This window comes from Scyliorhinus canicula, chromosome 11, assembly GCF_902713615.1.
Source record: "Scyliorhinus canicula chromosome 11, sScyCan1.1, whole genome shotgun sequence".
Taxonomy (NCBI): Eukaryota; Metazoa; Chordata; class Chondrichthyes; order Carcharhiniformes; family Scyliorhinidae; genus Scyliorhinus; species Scyliorhinus canicula.
The window spans coordinates 143670234-143691257 of NC_052156.1; the positions used below are offsets into that span (position 1 = coordinate 143670234).

At 48.9% G+C, this 21024-nt stretch overlaps 1 protein-coding gene across 8 annotated transcripts in view; it reads right to left on the reverse strand.

The window, feature by feature from the left end:
• Positions 1-21024, reverse strand: part of srpk2 (SRSF protein kinase 2) — a 291904-nt gene that overhangs the window by 225784 nt on the left and 45096 nt on the right. The gene's annotated exons all lie outside the window — the stretch shown is intronic.

The following is a 21024-nucleotide window of genomic DNA, read 5'->3' on the forward strand; positions in this document are numbered from 1 at the left end:
GGAGGCAGGGAGGGGGAGGCGAGGCAGGGAGGGAGGGGAGGCGAGGCAGGGAGGGGAGGGGAGGCGAGGCAGGGGGGGGAGGGGGAGGAGAGGCAGGGAGGGGAGGGGAGGCGAGGCAGGGGGGGAGGGGGAGGCAAGGCAGGGAGGGGAGGGGAGCGAGGCTGGGAGGGGGGGCGAGGGAGGGAGGGGAGGGGGGGAGGGAGGAGGGAGGGGGGGGAGGCGAGGCAGGGAGGGGAGGCAGGGAGGAGAGGGGCAGAGGCAGGGAGAGGGAGGGGGAGGGGGCGGGGAGGGGAGGCAGAGGCAGGGAGGAGAGGGGCAGGGAGGAGAGGGGCAGAGGCAGGGAGGAGAGGGGCAGAGGCAGGGAGGAGAGGGGGAGGCGATGCGGCAGGGAGGGGAGGGGGGAGGCGAGGCAGGGAGGGGAGGGGGAGGCGAGGCAGGGCGGGGAGGGGGAGGCGAGGCAGGGAGGGGAGGGGGGAGGCGAGGCAGCGAGGGGAGGGGAGGCGAGGCAGGGAGGGGGAGGGGAGGCAGGGAGGGGAGGGGGAGGTGAGGCAGGTAGGGGAGGGGGAGGCGAGGCAGGGAGGGGAGGGGAGGCAAAGAGGGGAGGGGCGGGGGAGGCGAGGCGAGGCAGGGAGGGGAGGGGGAGGCGAGGCAGGGATGGGAGGGGGGAGGCGAGGCAGGGAGGGGGAGGCGAGGCAGGGAGGGGAGGGGGAGGCGAGGCAGGGAGGGGAGGGGGGAGGCGAGGCAGGGAGGGGATGGGGAGGCGAGGCAGGGAGGGAGGGGGAGGCGAGGCAGGGAGGGGAGGGGAAGCGAGGCTGGGAGGGGGTGGCGAGGGAGGGAGGGGAGGGGGAGGCGAGGGAGGGAGGGAGGGGGAGGCGAGGCAGGGAGGGATGCGAGGCAGGGAGAGGAGGGGAGGCGAGGCAGGGATGAGGAGGGGAGGGGAGGCGAGGCAGGGAGCGAGGCAGGGAGGGGAGGGGGAGGCGAGGCAGGGAGGGGAGGGGGAGGCGAGGCAGGGAGGGGAGGGGGAGGCGAGGAAGGGAGCGGAGGGGGAGGCGAGGCAGGGAGGGGAGGCGAGGCAGGGAGGGGAGGGGGATGCGAGGCAGGGAGGGGAGGGGGAGGCGAGGCAGGGAGGGGAGGGGGAGGCGAGGCAGGGAGGGGAGGGGGAGCGCTGAGGCAGGAGGGAGGGGGAGGCGAGGCAGGGAGGGGAGGGGGAGGCGAGGCAGGGAGGGGAAGGGGAGGCGAGGCAGGGAGGGGAGGGGGAGACGAGGCAGGGAGGGGAGGGGGGAGGCGAGGCAGGGAGGGGAGGGGGAGGCAGGGAGGGGAGGGGGAGGCGAGGCAGGGAGGGGGAGGCGAGGCAGGGAGGGGGAGGCGAGGCAGGGAGGGGGAGGCGAGGCAGGGAGGGGGAGGCGAGGCAGGGAGGGAGGGAGGGGGAGGGAGGCAGGGAGGGGGGGGAGGCAAGGCAGGGAGGGGAGGCGAGGCAGGGAGGGGAGGGGAGGCAGGGAGGGGAGGGAGGGGAGGGAGTGCAGGGAGGGGAGGGGGAGGCGAGGCAGGGAGGGGAGGGGGAGGCGAGGCAGGGAGGGGAGGGGGAGGCGAGTGCAGGGAGGGGAGGGAGGGGAGGCGAGGGAGGGAGGGAGGGAGGGGGAGGCGAGGCAGGGAAGGTGAGGCGAGGCCGGGGGGAGGTGAGGCGAGGCGAGGAGGTGAGGCGGAGGGAGGGATGCGGGGAAGGCAAGACGAGGCAGGGAGGTGAGACGGGGGAGGCGAGGGAGGGCAAGGCAAGCAGGGAGGCGAGGCGGGGAGGGGAGGTGAGGGGGCGAAGGGGAGGTGAGGCGGGAGGGGAGGGGAGGTGAGGCGGGGGGGGAGGGGAGGGAAGCAGGGGAGGGAGGCAGGGAAGGCGAGGCGAGGCGGGGGAGGGGAGGTGCGGCGGGGAGGGGAGGTGAGGCGGGGAGGGAGCGGAGGTGAGCGGGGGGATGGGGAAGGCAAGGCAAGGGAGGCGAGGCAGGGAAGGCGAGGCCGAGCAGGGAGGCGAGGCGAGGCCGAGGTGGGGCGAGGGGAGGTGGGGGAGGCAAGCAAGGCGGGGAGGCGAGGCGAGGGGGGCAAAGGGGAGGGAGTGCGAGGCGGAAGGCGGCGACGGCGGAAGGAGGCGAGGCGGGAGAGGCGAGGCGGGAGGCGGCGAGGCGGAGGAAGGGGGAGGCAGGGGGGAAGAGGCAAGGGGAGGGAGGCAAGGGAGAGGGAAGGAGGCGAGGGGGAGGCGTGGAGGAGGCGTGGGAGAGTCGGAGGTAGGCGCAAGGGTGGATGGAGGTGTGAGGGGAGGCGGAGGTAGGCGTAATGGGGGCTTGAGGGGGAGGAGGGCGAGAGGGGTACAAGTGTGAGGGGGATTGGCGTAAGGGGTGGGGGGTGTACGGGGTGGGGGGGGCGTGAGGGGTGGGAGCGGGGGGCAAGGGAACGAGGCTGGTTGGAGGCAAGGGAGTAGGAGAGGCGGAGAAGGGAGGGGAGGTGAGGCTGGGGGGGGCGGGGGAGGCTCTACAGGGCAGGAGAGAAGCGTTACGGGGGGAGATACGGGGGTGGGTAAGAGGCGACGGGGAGGGTGGCAATACGGGGGGAGGGGTGTTGAGGGAGGCGATATGGGGGGGGAGGAGACATGGGGGGGGGAAGGCGACACGGGGGTGGGGGTGTTGGTTGGAGAAGTTTGGCTTCGGCCCTAGTTCTGTGTCGTGGGTGCAGTTGCTGTACATGGCTCGTTCGGCCAGCGTGCTTACCAACACCATGAGTTTGGGGTAGTTTCGGCTACATCGGGGGACGAGAATTTATTCTTAATTCATAATTGATAAAAAACTGCTACTCCCAATAACTTTTACTATTGCTAGAAAACCTTACAAGTAACAAATCATTGCAATTATTAATAAATTACACGGGCAAAATATTCACCAACCCATAATTTTTTGTTTTTCTGTAATGTATCACTTCGATTTCTCTCAGAATACGGCCACTCCACTCAAAATCCACAAACTGGAATAGATTGGATAGCTCTTCCAGTTGCTGCTGACTGCCTACAGGTCCTTTTTTCACTTGCTCTTTTAGGTGCTGCTGACCGCCTCTGGGTCCTCCTATCATCCACTCTTCCAGATTCTGCTGACCTCCTCCGGGTCTTCTTTTCACCCCCCACTATAGACATGAGTGGGCAACAATGGCAGGTGGAGTATAGAAAAGCACAATATGTTTCAATAGGAATAGGTATGCGACTTGTAAATGTTGAGGAGCAGAAAGACTTGGATGTACTTGTTTAAGGAACACCAAGAGTTAGCATGCAATTAGGAAAATGAATGGTGGGGACTCTGGTGGTGACCATGCCTTAGATTGTCGCGAACTTGGTGGCTCCTGCGCGAGGAAGAATATTCTGACCCGTTTAAACACGATCAGACAGTCCGAACATGGCAAGATTGTTCTGCAAACATTGAATGGTGAAAGCAGCTCCATTTTGCGATATGTCCAGCATTTACCCTCCCAAGATAAACGCAAAAGAAAAGCGATTGCAGGCGGACCACAAAGTCTTGAAGAGCGAGGTTGCAGGCGCTGGTGGCGGCAGGCTCAGAGTCTGCACTTCCAGTCCAATGGTTCAACGACCAACTGGGTGGACTTCCTAACACTCCAATTTAAAAGCACAGGCTTGAAACTCTGAACACCTGGCCAGAGTAACAGATCCAATCCAGGCAACTGTGGAAAGAATGGAACCGAAAACCTGAAGCCCAGGGTGTCTCGCTGCAAAAGAAAATGGAGGAGGTCTATGGTCGACCACAAGGATCAGCTGGCATCGTTAGAAGCAGAACTTTCCTTGGTGGATGACAGCCATAAGAAACTGTGTGACGAGGTGGATGGGCTTGAAAACCACAAGCGACACAAAACCTTTGCATGGTGAGGTTGCCGAGGGGAACAAGGGTTGCAGGCCAATGAATACGCTGCATGGAGTTTGGAGAAAATTGATAGCGGAGAGAGTCATTGATCGTCCCTTCGAGGTCTACTGGGTAGAGTGCTGAGAAGGAAGTCGAGGACAGGTAAGCAGTCCAGGGCGATAGTGGTGCACCTGCACCATTTCCTGGACAAGGAGAAAATCTTGAGATGGGCCAGACAGATCAAGAAAAGTACATGGGAGGAGAGCATGATCTGAGTCGACCCAGATTGGGGCACAGAGCTGGCATGGGGTCGGGCCAGATTGAATACAGTCAAGGCGATCCTACATAAGGTGTGAAATTCAGGGTATTTTATCCGGCTCGACTGTGGGTCGCATTTTGAGAATCAGGAGCATTATATGGACACTCCAGAAGAAGCGAGCAAGTTTTTACTTGACCAAGGGATCAGGAGTTTGTAAATATTTTTGACTGCGTTTGAATTGTATTGTTGATAGTTTGGCTGTTTATTTGTGTGTCTTTTTCCTTTTCTCTATTATTCCCTTCCCTGTTCTCTTTTTAATTTTGGAGTTATTTGTTCTGGGTTGGGGGAAATGTGGATGATGGGACAGAGTTTATGATGTGTCGGGTGAGGGTGTTGAGGCCGGACCAGGGAATGCGAGGGCCTTGTGTGGGGGCCACCATACCGGCGGGACAGCTAGTAAATGGAAGAGGTGGTGGACAAGATGGAGAGAGGGGGGAACGGTTTTAGTTATTTTCTTTCTTTCGTTTAGATGGGGGGCGGCGAAGGGGTAGGGTGTAAGGGCTGCCATTCAGGCACGGGGGGGGGGGGGGGGGGGCCTTACTCAATTGGCAACTTGGAACGTTCAGTGGCTAAATGGATCTATTAAGAATATGCACATGTTAGCACATTTAGAGAATCGTAGGGTGGACTTAATATTTCTACAGGAAACTCACTTGAAAGTGGTGGACCAGACAACACTGAGGAAAGGCTGGGTGGATCAGGTGTTCCATTCGGGGCTTGACATGTAGACGAGAGGGGTGGCTGTGTTGGATCAGCAAGAAGGTGGCTTTCACGGTGGGAAAGACAGTGACCGATCTGGTGGCAGATTTGAGCTGGCGAGTGGGAGGCTGGAGGGGTCCCCAGATGGGCTGGGCAACATCTATGCCCCCAAACTGGATATTGTGGAATTTGTGAGGAGAGTTTTAGCATTGATCCCAGATTTGGATGCTTACAGATTGAGGCGTGAATGCATAGTGCATTCAGAAAATGAGGTAGAGGGAGCTCTTCTTCTCTCATGTCCGTAAGGGCTGTTTTGGATAGACCTTTTTTGTTATGGACAAGACATTCATGACATGAGTTGTTGGGGTGGAATACTTGCCGATTGTGGTGTCTGATCACGCACTGCTGTGCGGATCTACGGGCATAGAGGGTGTCTCTCCAAAGGCCCCATTGGTGGCTGCACGTAGGACTTCTTTCAGATAAAGGGATTTGAGAGAGGATGGAGAGGCCTATTTGTAACTATGTGGACCAGAACGACACGGATGAGGTTTCCACCGGTATGGTGTGGGAGGCACTGAAAGCTGTGATTTGGGGAGAACTCATCTCGATCCGTGCACACAGGCTGAGGCGGAGCGAGCAGAGCAGTCAAGGCTGCTGGGAGGCAATTTTGGCAGTTGATCGTAAATACTCAGAATCTCCTGAAGAGGCGCTATAAAGGAGTGACAGAGGCTCCAGATGGAGTTTAACTGGCTTCTACTGAAAAGGCGGTGAGGCATCTGCGTAAAGCTAGAGGGGTGGAATATGAACATGGGGAGAAGACTAGCAGGATGCAGTGAGAGGTAGATAGGTTGTGAGATGGGCAGTACGGAGGCGCAGTGGTTAGCCCTACTGTCTCATGGAGCCGAGGGCCTGTGTTCGATCCCCGCCCCAGGCCACTAGCAGTGTGGAGTTTGCACATTTTCCCGTGTCTCTGTGGGTCTCACCTCCACAAACCAGAAAGAGGTGCAGGGTAGGTGAATTGGCCGTGCTAAAATTGCTCCTAAATTGGAAAAAAAATAATTTTTTTAAAGGTTGAGAGATACGGAGGGCAAAGAGGTATCAGATCCTTAGGGGATCAGTGGAATTTTTGTGACTTTTTAAAATGAAGATTATACCGGTCGGAACCTCAGCCGGGAGACAACATTTTTTGGCTGGAGTTTCCGAGGGTAGAACAGGCAAATGCGCAGGGTTGGGGGCTCCAATAGGTCTATGTGAGGTGATGGAGTGTGTGGGGTTGCTGCAGTGCAGGAAAGCCCTGGGGCCAGACGGATTTCCTGCCAAACTCTACAAACAATTTGGTTCACTGCTGGGTCTCTTGTTGGTGCTCAAGTGCAAGCATCCATCTCACTTTATCCTGAAGAAGGACAAAGACCTAAGTCTAGGGGCTGGTTTAGCTAAATCGCTGGCTTTGAAAGCAGACCAAGACAGGCCAGCAGCACGGTTCAATTCCTGTACCACCTCCCCGAACAGGAGCCGGAATGTGGAACTAGGGGCTTTTTCACAGTAACTTCACTTGAAGCCTACTTGTGACAATAAGCGATTTTCATTTCATTTCATTTCAAGACCTGAACAATGTGGGTCTATACCAGCTGATCTCACTATTGAATGTTGAAGTGAAACATCTGGCAAAGATTTTGGCCACACGAATGGAGGTTGTGTGCCAAATGTGGATGGGGAAGACCAGACTGGGTTTGTTAAGGGTAGGCTATTAGCAACTAATATACAGAGGCCATTGGATGGAATTATGATGTCTACAAGGTGGGGAAGGAGTGGAAGTGGTGTTGTCTATGAATGCGGAGAAGGTGTTCGACCGAGTGGAGGGGTCGTACTTATTTGATGTATTGGAACGGTTTGGGTTGGGCAGGGGTTTGTAGACTGGGTCAGATTATTGTACAAGGCCGGAAGGCGAGCAGTCTGACTAATGGGGTTAGCTCTAAGTATTTTACCTTGCAGCATGGGACAAGGCCCACTCTCTACATTGCTCTTTGCTGTTGCAATTGAGCCACTGGTGAGGCCATTGGTGATGGCTCTCTGGACCTCTAGGGAATGGAGATGGGATGTGTTGCCACTGTCCTTGACGGTGCGAGTTCAGGCAGTAAAAATGGGGCTCTGCTGAAATACTTGTTTATATTCTAATATTCTTGCCCAAATCATTAACAAGGTTAACAAGCTGATCCTGAGCTTTGTGTGGCCGGGGAAGATTCCTTGAACCAAGAGAGCTTTCGTGGGGAGAGATGGATGAGGGAGTGGCCTGGCCCTCCAAACTTACAAAATTATTACTGGGCTGCAAATATCGTCATGGTCCGGAAATGGATGGACGACCAAAGGTCGGTATGGGGTAGGGTAGAGAACCACCATGAGGACACTGGTTTTGGCGCTTTGCCAATCTTGCCAATTGGATACTGATCAAATCTGGTGCTAATCTCTACACCGAGGGTGCATAATCTGTGCTGGCAGCACTTTGGGGTAGAGGGCATGTATATGAAGGCTCCAATTTGCGATCACCACAGATTCGTCCCAGTAAGACAAGATACTAGGTTTAGGGAATGGGACCAGCTGGGGATTAGATGCTTTGAGGACCTGTTCGTGGGAAGGAAATTTGCAGACTTTTCACAGTTGGCAAGGTATACCAGTTACCGAACGGAAATGGCTTCAGCCGCCTTTAAATTAGGGCTGTGAAAGGAGGTAGCTTGTTCCCAATGTGGCATCTACAGGTACTATGGGATAGGCCTCTTATTGGAGGACGAGATTGGGAAAGGCAAGATCTCCCGGCGTCTATACAGAACTGACCGGCGGGTTTACCATGTTATATTCTTAGTTATATATGTTACTGCATCACGGTTGTTTGTTATGGCTTTTTGACTCTGTACATATTTGATATACCTCCAATAAACTATCTTTTAAGAAAAGGAAAGCGAATGCATGTTATTCTTATTGCAATGGGTTTGGAGTGCAGAATAATTCACTTTTACCGCAATTGCACAGGGATTTGGTGAGGACCACACATGGAATAGTGTGTGAAATTTGGTCTTCACTTTTAAGGAAGCCAAGTGCTGGAAAATGGGATTTAGAATGGTTAGGTAGTTGTTTTTTTACCGGTGCAGACACGATAGGTTGAAGGGCCTTTTCTGGTCTGTATGATTCTTTGGACACTTAATTTGCATTGGAGGAGTAAAACAAAGATTTTCTAGATTGACCCCTAGGATGAGAGGGTTGTCCTATGATGGGAGGTTTGAGTAATTGGGTCTACATTGTCGGGAGCATAAAAAAATAAATGATGGAAACATTCTAAATTATGAACAGACTTGACAGGATAGATACGGAGATGTTCGTTCCCTTGGCTAGGGAATCCATTTCAATGCCAATTTATTGTTTTGTCCATACAGAAATCCATTTTGGGTACATTGCTCATTCATTAAAAGACTACATAAAATGAATGATAACAATAAAAGAAATTAACCGATTACAGAGACCTAACTTTAATTAAAATGTATTAAAATTATTCCAATACATCGAAATAATGTTGCGTTGTTTCATAGTATTAAAAAGTGAAGAGAAATCCACCAGGGTAGTGTGAGCATAGTGCTTAATCAGATAGACAAAAAACAACATCGTCCAATCACTTATGAGGTTAGGGTGGCATGGTAGCACAGTGATTAGCACTGTTGCTTCACAGAGCCAGGGATCCAGGTTCGCTTCCCGCTTGGGTCACCATCTGTGCGGAGTCTGCACGTTTGTCCCGTGTCTGTGTGGGTTTCCTCCGGGTGCTCCGGTTTCCTCCCACAAGTCCCAAAGACGCTGTTTGTTAGGTGAATTGGACATTCTGAATTCTCCTCCGTGTACCCGAACAGGCGCCAGAAGGGGGCGACTAGGGGATTTTCACAATAACATCATTGCAGTGTTAATGTAAGCCTACTTGTGACAATAATAAAGATTATTATAATAGACGAACTGTAATTGATCAACATGTGGAATACGAGCATCCCAAAGATGCTTTAACACAATGAGCTCAGAACACTTCATGACTATCGATGCAAGAGAAGCTGCTCAGTAATCATTCCACCCAGCAGATTACAACTTCTTAGCAACTAGGATGAAACTGGTTGCAACGCATAACTGGAATTATTTGTCCGAAAGCAGTTATGCAGCCTGACCCTATACGCATCCTTTTGCATTTTGAATTTCTTTCGTCAACTTGATTTGTTTTTAAATGTAAATTTAGAATACACAATTATTTTTTTTCCAAATTAAGGGGCAATTTGGCGTGATCAATCCCACCTAACCTGCACATCTTGGGTTGTGGGGGTGAAAGACACGCAGACACTGGGAGAATGTGCAAACACCACACAGACAGCCGGGATTCGAACCTGGGTCCTTAGTGCTGCAGTCCCAGTGCTAATCACTGCTCCAACACCTTGATTTTTAGATCGTCAAGTATGTCTTGGTCCTCTACATGAAACGTAATTGATCTTTCCTGCATCATTGCTTTTAAGTCTTTTGTATTTCAGGGTTTTACATTTGGATAGATCTTAGTCATTTTCATTTGGATATGAAGTTGTTCACAGATGATATAATCATTTATGATATCTGTGCTCTTATTTAGGTCTTCATCCTCCATTAAAATATCCAAATTAGTGTTAGCAAAGAAAATTTGCAGAGCTTGAATGGTCAGATTATTCCAGATTTTAACAACTTTCCTGACAGGTTTTACTGTTTTCAGTTGCAGAGAAGCACAATGTTATGATCTGAATCTCCACTCCTTGGTCAAATCAAAGGACTTGTCAAGAATAGAGCAAAAAAAGACGAATCCAGTTTCTTCCCTCAACAAGAGAGCACGGCTTCAGGTAAGGATCAATCATATAGTGCTGAAATGGGAAGAAATTTCTTCAAAGGTTTGAGATTTTTGGAATTCTGTATCCACAGAAGATTTTCTACCCCAACATCATTGCAGGCTGAGATAGGCAGATGCATCGTCCTCTCAGGGAATAAAGGAATATGGGGAACAGACAGAAAAGTGGATTTGATGCCCAAGATCATAATGAATATTATGGGTTTCCTCCGGGTGCTCCGCTTTCCTCCTACAGTCAAAAGATGTGCGGGTTAGGTGGATTGGCCATGCTAAATTGCCCTTAATGTCCAAAAAGGTTAAGTGGGGTTACTGGGATAGGGTGGAGGCATGGGCTAGAGTAGGCTGCTCTTTCCAAGGGCCGGTGCAGACTCAATGGGCCGAATGGCCTTCTTCTGCACTGTAAATTCTATGGTTCTATGAATGATGGAGCAGGTTTACTGGGCTGAATGGTCTTCTGCTCCAATTTCATCACTCCACTGTTGGCGGTTGGGTTTTCTGGTTACTGAGTACGAGACTCTGGAATTCCCTCCCTAATCATCTCTGCCTCCCCCATTTTCTCTCTTCAAAGCAGACCTTCAAACTTTCATAATTGATCAAGTTTTTAGCTACCTGTCCTAATATCTCCTTTGACAGTTTAATATCAAATTTTGTTCAATAACATTTCTGTGAATGCCTTGGTATGTTTTACAAGTCTGGGCATTATTCATTATGTACTTTCAAGAACTGGATAACATTGAACATTAGTTGGGGGGGATGGGTGGGAGCATTGGAGGCGGGGGGGGGGGGGGGGGGGAGGGCGCTGTATGTATTAAGGGTGACTATGGGTAATCCCTGATTCCTTTTTGTCATTTGTAAACATGCGGGCCAATGTTTGGGGGTTGGTGGAAGGGTGGGATCGTTGTTATTGTTATGGGGATTGACATGTTTGTTGCTGATTATTGTTATTGTTGGTGGGTGTAAATTTGGGAGAAAATGTGAAAAAGGAGGAGAATAAAATATATTTTTTTTAAAAAGCACTGTGTAAATGCAAGTTGTTGCTTTGTTCATTTGAAATGCTAGCGAAGTTTGCAATTTCAAACATGGTTCATAAGTAAAACATTGTTTCCACAATCCACCTTTGAGTCTGATGCACATGTTAAAATTACTTTAACTGCTTCTATTTAAACACCGGATGATGAAAGATAAGATATTTTATTATGCAAGATCATAAATGAAAACGGCTTTGTGTGGCACTAACGGAATAAAAGATCTTTTGTACAGTTGTATCTGAAATACAGTGATCTGATTCTTCATTGTTCAGTGGTAGACTATAAACCCGTAGAATGGGTTGTTGGAGGCAAATCCAAGAGGCAATGTTAAACACTAAAATATTTTATTTGGTGAGAAACTCCTGGGAATGTTCACACATATGGAATATTTCACATGCATTATTTGTTTAATATTTCACATGCATTACTTTTGAACAATGAGGAAATTTATTAGTGATCTGCGAGGGTGTTTCATGAAAACACATCGTATGCAGAGCTTAATGTACACACATTCCAACATTACACATGTTGCTAAATGAATATCAGACATTCAGAATGGGCTAATCCTAATTTTGTGACTAGGGCAATTATCCTCTCCAGAACATGCTATAATGACCATACAGGACCACAGTGATACATAATGTTGTTCGGAATAGAATTTACTCAAAACTTCGACTACAAACTCTGAAACATCACAGACTACAGCTAAAACATGGGAGGAAACAGCTACACCAGAAGCAACATACCAATCTGACAAAGATGTGCATGTTATCTTTCATTCCTACCACAAAAGGTATAGTTGAATAAATATTTTAATGAAATAATTTTGTAAATACAATATATATTGCAACAGCAATTACATTAATTCCCTAATCTTATATGGAGTCACATCACTGCTTACTACTCATTCCTTCCAGTGGTGAATTTTAGCTGCTCTTCAGCCATTCTGATAAGTAATATCTTTGTGCTAACTACATAGTGGAATTTAGTAATAGCCATGGAGAGGGCCTCTTCCATCCAGCAATTTAAAGGACCTCTTCCACCCAGCAATTTGAAGGACCTCTTCCAACCAGCAATTTGAAATCCATGACGCTGAGGAAGTCGTGGATAGCACGTTTAGTGAGTTGGGAGGGAGCTAGGGAATGGGTGACCAACAGGCCGAGGACGAGTAGGAAGGCAGTGCAGGGGTCCCCTGCGGTCATCTCCCTCCAAACAGGTATAAGTTAACCTAAGGGTAAAACATGGCAGCGAGATCCCAGACCCGTGTCATGCTCCTCTCGTGAGATGCGAGAGTTCAGGGACACATCCACTGTCCCTGGCTCCTTCAAGTGCAAGAAGTTGTGTCCAGCTGCAGCTCCTGTTAGACCGCTTGACGGTTCTAGAGCTGTGGATGGACTCACAGTAGAGCATCCATGATGCTGAGGAAGTCGTGGATAGCACGTTTAGTGACTTGGTCACACCACAGATAAAGAGTATTGAGGGAGATAGGAAATGGGTGACCAACAGGCAGAGGAAGAGCAGGAAGGCAATGCAGGGGGTCCCCTTCGGTCATCTCCCTCCAAAACAGGTATACCATTTTGGATACTGTAGCTAGGTTCATGGCACCATGGCTTGGCTCTGTTGCGCAGGAGGGCAGGAAAAAGAGTGGGAGAGCTATAGTGATAAGGGATTTGATTGAAGGGGAGTAGACAGGTGTTTCTGCAGATGCAAACGGGATTCCAGGAACGTACGTTGCCTTCTGGTGCAGGCTCCTGGATACATCAGAGTGGCTTTAGGACATTCTGAAGGGGAAGCCAGCTGTCATGGTGCATATAGGCACCAATGATATCCGTAAAAACGGGATGAGGTCTTACATGCTGAATTTAGGGAGTTAGGAGCTAAACTAAAAAGTAGGACCTCAAAGGTAGTAATCTCGGGATTGCTACCAGTGCCACATGCTAGTCAGAGTAGGAATGAGAGAATAGACAGGATGATTGCATGGCTTGAGAGATGGTGCAGGAGGGGGAGATTCAGATTTTTGGGACATTGGAACCGGGTCTGGGAGAGGTGGGACCATTACAAATCGGACGGTCTACACCTGGGCAGGACTGGAAACAATGTCTTTTGAGGGTTGTTTGCTAGCGCTGTTGCGGAAGGTTTAAACTAATGCGGCAGGGGGATGGAAACCAATGCAGGAAGTCACAGTGGGTAGTAAAGAGGGGATAGAAGCAAAAGCCAGGAAGGAGAAAAGTGGAAGGCAGAGAAACAGATCGAAACGCATTTATTTTCAATGCAAGAGGCCTAACAGGCAAGGCAGATGAACTCAGAGCATGGGACAGGTACATGAGTATGGAATATTATAGCTATTACTGAAACATGGCGGGCAGCACGGTGGCGGTGGTTAGCACAGCCGCCTCACGGCGTCGTGGTCCAGGTTCGCTCCCAGCTCTGGGTCACTGTCAGTGAGGAGTTTGCACATTCTCCCCTTGTTTGCGTGGGTTTTCACCACCACAACCCAAAGATGTGCAGGGTAGGTCGATTGGCCGCTCTAAGTGCCCCTTTAATTGGAAAAAATTAATTGGGTTCTCTAACATTTAAAACAAAATTACTGAAACATGGCTAAGTAGGGGCAGGACTGGCAGCTCAATGTTCTGGGGTATAGATGCTATAGGAAAGATAGACCAGGAGATAGGTGGGGGGGGGGGGGGGGGGGGGGGGAGTTGCGTTATTGATTAGGGACCAACATCACGGCAGTACAGAGAGAGGATATATCCAAGGGTTCCCCCCATTGAGTCTATTATGGGTAGACATGTAAAATAGGAACAGGTAAGCAGTCTTACAACACAAGGTTAAAGTCCAACAGGGTTGTTTTGAATCACTAGCTTTCGGAGCGCAGCTCCTGCATCAGGTAGATGAAGAGGTGGGTTCCACAACCACATATATAGACAAAGTCAATGATGCAAGATGATACTTCGAATGAGAGTCTTTTACAGGTAATTAAGTCTTTAGAGGTTCAGACTGGAGAGAGGGATAAAGGGGAATAAGCTAGTGGGGGGATAAATATATATAAGTCAAGAAAGAAAGAAATGGTAAAAGACAGTTAAAATGAACGGGATAAAAAACAAAGGGTCGAGGTGGGGTATAAGCTAATCATCTGAAGTTGTTGAATTTGCTGTTGAGACTGTGCCTAACCAGAAGATGCGATGTGTTCCTCCAGTTGGCGTGAGCTCACTGGAACATGCAACAGGCCAAGGACAGACATTGGGCATGGGAGCAGAGTCTTGTGTTGAAATGGCAAGCAACGGGAAGGTCAGGGTCCTGAATGTGCACAGAGGGGAAGGTGCACAGCAAAGCGATCACCTAGTTTGCGGTTTGATCTCTCCGTTATAGAGGAGACCACCTTGGGAGCAGTGAATGCAATAGACCAAATTGAAAGAGGTACAAGTGAAACACTGCTTAACCTGGAATGAGTGTTTTGGGCCTGGAATGAGTGTTTGGGCCTGGCATGTTAAGCATGGAAGAGGTAAAAGGGCAGAAACTGATAGCCAAGTTCCGCATGCATGAGTTTTGCCTCAACAGGGACCTTGGATTCATGTCTCATTACATTCACCCCCTCCACCATCTGGCCTGGCCTTGCGAAATCCTACCAACTGTCCTGGCTTGAGACAATGCACATCTCTTTAACCTTTGATTAGCCATCTCTCCAGTCGCCCTGTCTGGACCTGTAAAGACGTAATTGCCTGCAAAGACTTGCATTCAAAGTATCATCTTGCATCATTGATTTGTCTATGTGGTTGTGGAACCCACCTCTTCACTCACCTGATGAAGGAGCTGCACTCCGAAAGCTAGTGATTCAAAACAAATCTGTTGGACTTTAACCTGGTGTTGTAAGACTTCTTACTGTGCCCACCCCAGTCCAATTCCAGCATCTCCACATCATGACAAATAAGGTGAGATCACTATGATAGGACTGTACTCGGCCCCCAGTCAGCAAGAAATCGGGGAAGCAAATATGTAAGGTGATTACAGACAGCTGCCGGAAAAATAGGGTGGTAATAGTAGGGCACTTTAACTTTCCCAACATTAACTGCGCCAGCCATAGCACTAGGGGTTTGGATGGAGAGAAACTTGTCAAGTGTATCAGGAAGAATTCCTCATTCAATATGTGGATGGGCCAACTAGGGAGGGGGCAAAACTTGACCTCCTCTTGGGGAATAAGGAAGGGCAGGTGACAGAAGTGTTAGCGAGGGATCACTTTAGGACCAGTGTCCATAATACCATTAGTTTTGGGCAGCACGGTGGCCTAGTGGTTAGCACAGCTGCCTCACGGCGCTGAGGGTCCCAGGTTCGATCCCGGCTCTGGGTCACTGTCCGTGTGGAGTTTGCACATTCTCCCCGTGTCTGCGTGGGTTTCACCCCCAAAACCCAAAAATGTGCAGGATAGGTAGATTGGCCACACTAAATTGTCCCTTAATTGGAAAAAAATAATTGGGTAATCTAAATTTAAAAAAAATAATACCATTAGTTTTAAGATAGCTATGGAGATTGATAGTTCTGGCTCAAAAGTAAAATTCTAAATTGGGGCACAGCCAATTTCAATGATATTAGGCGGTAACTTTCAGATTTTGATTGGGGGAGCCTGTTTACAGGCATGGGGACAGCTGGTAAATGGGAGACTTTCAAAAGGTTGTTAACTAGAGTTCAAGGTGAGCACATTCCTCTTAGAGCAAAGAGTAAGGCTGACAGAAATAGGGAACCCTGGATCACTCAGGATATTGAGGCCATGGTCAAAAGGAAGAAGAAGGAGGCATATGACATGCACAGACAGTGAATCCCTTGGGCTTGTCGGCGTAGAGTTAACAGAGAAATCAGGAGGGCAAAAAGGGGACACAAGATTTTCTTGGCAGATAAGGCAAAGGAAAATCCAACAAGCTTTTACAGATACATAAAGGGCAAAAGAGTGACTAGGGAGAAGGTAGGGTCTCTTAAGGATAAACAAGGTCATCTATGTGCAGATCCACAAGGAATGGGAGAGGTCCTAAATTAATATTTCTCGTCAGTATTTACTGTTGAGAAAGGCACAAATATTGGGGAAATAAAAAGTGATGCCTTGAGGAGTGTACATATTACAGGGAAGGATGTGCTGGAAGTATTAGAGCATATCAAGATAGATAAATTCCTGGGACCTGATGAAATGTATCCTAGGATGTTGTGGGAGGCTAGGGAGGAAATTGCCAGCCCCCTAGCTGAGATATTTGAATCCTTGACAGCCACAGGAGAGGTGCCTGAAGACTGGAGGGCAGCAAATATTGTGCCCTTGTTTAAGAAGGGCTGTAGGGATGAACCTGGGAACTACAGAAGCCTTACTTCTGTCGTGGGCAAGTTGTCAGAAGGTATTCTGAAGGACAGGATCTACAGGCATTTTAGACAGGCAAGGGCTAATTCGGGAATGTCATCATGGTTTTGTCAGGCGAAAGTCATGTCTCATGAATTTAATTGAGTTTTTGAAGGGGTAACCAAGAAGGTAGAGGAGGGCAGTGTGGTCGACGTGGTCTACATGGACTTAGAAAGGCCTTTGACAAGGTACCTCATGGTAGGTTGTTGCAAAAGGTTAAATTTCACGGAAACCAGTGTGCGGTAGCCAATTGGATACAAAATTGACTTGGGGGCCGAAGCCAAAGGGTGGTTGTGGAGGATTGTTTTTCAAACTGGAGGCCTGTGACCAGTGATTTGCTTCAGGGATCGGTGATGGGTCCACAGAGATATTGGTTACATATATCTAAATGATTTGGATGACAACGTAGGGGGCATGGTTATTAAGTTTGCAGATGATACCAAAGATTGGTGGCATAGTGGATAGCGAAGAAAGTTATATAAGATTGCACCAGGATCTTGACCAATTGGGCTAGTGGGCCGACGAATAGCAGATTAACTTTAATTTGGATAAATGTGAGGTGATGCATTTTGGTAGATCAAATCAGGGCAGGACCTACTCAGTTAATGGTAGGGAGTTGGAGAGAGTTACTGAACAAAGAGATCTCGGAGTACAGGTTCATAGCTCCTTGAAGGTGGCGTTGCAGGTGGACAGGGTGGTGAAGAAGGCATTCAGCATGCTAGGTTTTATTGGTCAGAATACTGAACACAGGAGTTGGGACGTCTTGTTGAAGTTGTTAAAGACATTGGTAGACCCCACATGGAATACTGTGTTCAGTTCTGGTCACCCAATTATAGGCAGGATATTGTTAAACTAGAAAGCATTCAGAAGAGGCATTCAGAAGAGATTTACGAGGATGCTACCAGGACTTGATGGTCCGAGTTACAAGGAGAGGCTGGATAGTCTGGCCTTTTTTTTCTTGGAGCGTAGGAGGCCTAGGGTGATCTAATAGAGGTCTATAAAATAATGAGGAGCATAGAGAAGGTAGATAGTCAACATCTTTTCCCAAAGGTAGAGGAGTCTAGAACTAGAGGGCATAGGTTTAAAGAGAGAGATACAAAGAGATCAGAGGGGAAATTTCTTCACACAGAGGGTGGTGAGCATCTGAACGGGCTGCCAGAGGCAGGTACAATTTTGTCCTTTAAAAAGCAGTTAGACAGTTACATGGGCAGGGTGGTATTGAGGGATATGGGCCAAATGCAGGCAAGTGGGACTAGTTTAAGAAGTCAGGTGCATCTTGTAGATGGTACACGCGACTGCTACTGTGTTTGTGGAGACAGTAAATGTTTGCGAATGGGTGTCATTCAAGCAGGTGCTTTGTCCTTGATTGTGTCAAGCTCCTTGAGTGTGGTTCGAGTTGCACTCACCCACGCAAGTGAAGAGTATTTCATCACACTCCTGACTTGTGCCTTGTAGATTGGGGACAGACTTTGGAGAGTCTGGTGGTGAATTCCTGCCACTGGATTCCTAGCTCATGACTTGTTCTTGTAGCCACAGTATTTATATGGCTAGCCCAGTTTAGACTCTGGTCACTGGTCACCCTCAGATGTTGATAGTGGGGTTCAGCGATGATAATGCCATTGAATGTCATGGAGAGATGGTAAGATTCTCTCTGGTTGGAGATGGTTAATGTGTGGCATGAATGTTACATGCCACTAGTCAGCCCAAGCCTGGATATGTCCAGGTCTTGCTGCGTTAGGACATGAACTGCTTCAGTATCTGAGGAATTGGGAATGGAGAACATTGTGCAATCATCAGCGAACAATCCCACTGCGAACATTCCTACTTCTGACATTATGGTGGAAGGTCATTGATGAAGCAGCTGAAGATGGTTGAGCATAGGACAATACCCGGAGCAACAACTCCCACCCCCGATTTCCGATTGACTCCAGTTTTGTCAGGGCTCCTTGACGTCAGACTTTATCAAATACAGCTTTGATGTCAAGGGCTTCACACTCAACTCACCTCTGGAGTTCAATTCTTTTGACCATGTGGTCAAGAGCTGAGTGATCCTGGCAGAATCCAAACTGAGCGTCAGTAAGCAGGTTATTGCTAAACAAGGGCCCCTTGACAACACTGTTGATGGTCCCCTTCCATCAATTTACTAATGATTGAGAGCAGACTGACAGGGTGGTAATTGACCAGGTTGGATTTGTCCTGCTTTTCGTGTGCAAGTCCTAGCCGGGTAATTTTCACGTTTCTGGGTAAATGTCAGTGCATTGGAATAGCTTGGCCTTTGCAGCATCCGGTGCCTTCAGTCGTTTCTTGATATCACATGCAGAATAAACGAATTGGCTGAAGGCTAGCACCTGTGAAGCTGGGACCTCCAGCAGAGGCGGAGATGGATTATCCACTTTGCACTTCCGGTTGAAGATTGTAGCAAATGCTTCAGCCTCACTTTTGCACTGATGTGCTGGGCTTATCCATCATTGGAGGATGGAGATACTCCATCTCCTCCTCCAGTAAGTTGTTTAGTTGTTTCACTACTAATCACAGCTTGATCTGGCAGGTCTGCAGAACTTCTGATCTGTTGCTAATGGAATTGGTTAGCTCTGTTTATCACTTGCTGCTTTTATGCTATTTGGCACACAAGTAGTCCTGTATTTTAGCTTCACAAGGTTGACACCTCGCTTTGAGGTATATCTGGTGCTGCTCCTGGCATGCCCTCCTGTACACTTTTTTGAAACAGGATTGATCCCCTGGTTTTGTGTTTAGGGTAGAGTGGGGGATTATCTGGGCTGTGAGGTTACAGATTGTGGTTGAGAAACATTCTGCTGCTGCGGATGATCTACAGCACTTAATGGTTGTCCAGTCTTAATTTGAGAGATCTGTTCAAAATCTGTCCCCTTTAGCATAGAGGTCGTGCCACATAACACGGTAGAGGGATATACTCAATGTGAAGATAGACTTTTGTCTCCACAAGGACTGTGCAGTGGTCACTCCTACAGATAGTGTCATGGACAGATGCATCTGCAGCAGTCAGATTGGTAAGGATGAGGCCAAATATGGATGGCACGGTGGTTAGCACTGTTGCTTCACAATGCCAGGGACCCAGGTTTGATTCCCGCTTGTGTCATTGTCTGTGCAGAGACGGCAAGTTCTCCCCATGTCAGCGTGGGTTTCCTCCAAGACTTGCTTGTTAGGTGAATTGGACATTCTGAATTTTCCCTGTGTACCCGAACAGGTGCCGTAGTGTGGCGACTAGAGGATTTTCACAGTAACTTCACTGCAGTGTTAATGTAAGTCTACTTATGACACTAAAGATGATCAAACTTCAGATCCTGTAGATGTAGTATAACTGGACTGCACCACTGTGCCGCCACCTCTGCAAATAAGCACCGTCTCAATGGGGATGGTGGGGTCTGGGACATTGTCTGTAAGACAGGATTCCGTGAGTATAAACTATATCACATTGTTGTTTGACTAGTCTTGACATAGTAAACACAAAACCAGGGGATCAATCCTGGTTCAAAAAAGTGTACAGGAGGGCATGCCAGGAGCAGCACCAGATATACCTCAAAGCGAGGTGTCAACCTTGTGAAGCTAAAATACTTTCCAGAGTGGACAGGACTGCATTTGTCGATTCTGGTTTCCAGATCGATGCCATGTGGTCCGTCTGGTTTCATTCCTGAGAGACATTTTCGTGATTTGATACAACTGAGTGGCTTTCTTGGCCATATCAGAAGGCATTTAAGAGTCAACCACATTGCTGTGGGCCTGGATTCACATGCAGGCCACACCAGGCAAGGACAGCAGATTCCCTTCCTACGGACATTAGTGAACCAGATAGATTTTTTACAACAATCAATGGTTTCATGGTAGGCATGGTGGTGTAGTGGTTAGCACTGCTGCCTGACAGCACTGAGGTCCCAGGTTCAAGCCGGCCACGGGTCACTGTCCTTGTGGAGTATGCACAGCACATTCTCTCTGTTGCTCTCGCCCCACAACCCAAAAGATGTGCAGGGTAAGTGAATTGGCCACACCAAATTGCCCCTTAATTGGAAAAGAAAATGAGGTACTTACAAAACAAAAAAACCATAGGTTTATTGTAAACTGTGAAGAGGACCGTGTAGAACTTCATAAGGACAGAAAAGTAGTGGAGTGGGCAGATAAGTGGTAGCTGAAGATCAGTGCAGAGAAGTGCGAGCTGTTTCATTTTGGCAGGAAGAATTTGCAAGACTATATGAAATAAGGGGGTAAAATTCTAAAAGGTGTAAGAGCAAGGGATCTGGGTGTACATGTGCATAGATCATTGAAGGTACAGGACAGGTGGAGAGAGCAGTTAAAAAGCATATGGTACTCTGGGTTTTATTAATAGGGGCCTAGAATATAAGAGCAAGGAGGTTATGCTGAACTTATACATAGTTAGACCTCTGCTGGAATATTGTGTACCGTTTTGGGCGCCACACTATAGGAAGTGTGAACGCACTAGAACGCAGAACAGGTTTGTGAGAATGGTTCCAGGAATCAGAAACTTCAGTTATGAGGATAGATTGAAGAGGTTGGGACTGTGCTCTTTGAAGAGAAGGCCAAGAGAAGATTTGATAGAGATGTTCAAAGTCATGAAGGACTAAACAGAGTAGATAGGGAGACACTGTTCCTGCCCGTAAAAGGACCAAGAACGAGAGTGCACAGATTGAAAATTATGTGCACAGGAAACAAATGTGATGTGGGAAAAATCATTTTCACACGAGTGATGTCAGGTCTGGAATGCACTGCCTGTACGTCGGGTTGAGGCAGGTTAAATCGAGGAATTCAAAGGGAATTACACGAGTATCTGAATAGAAACAACG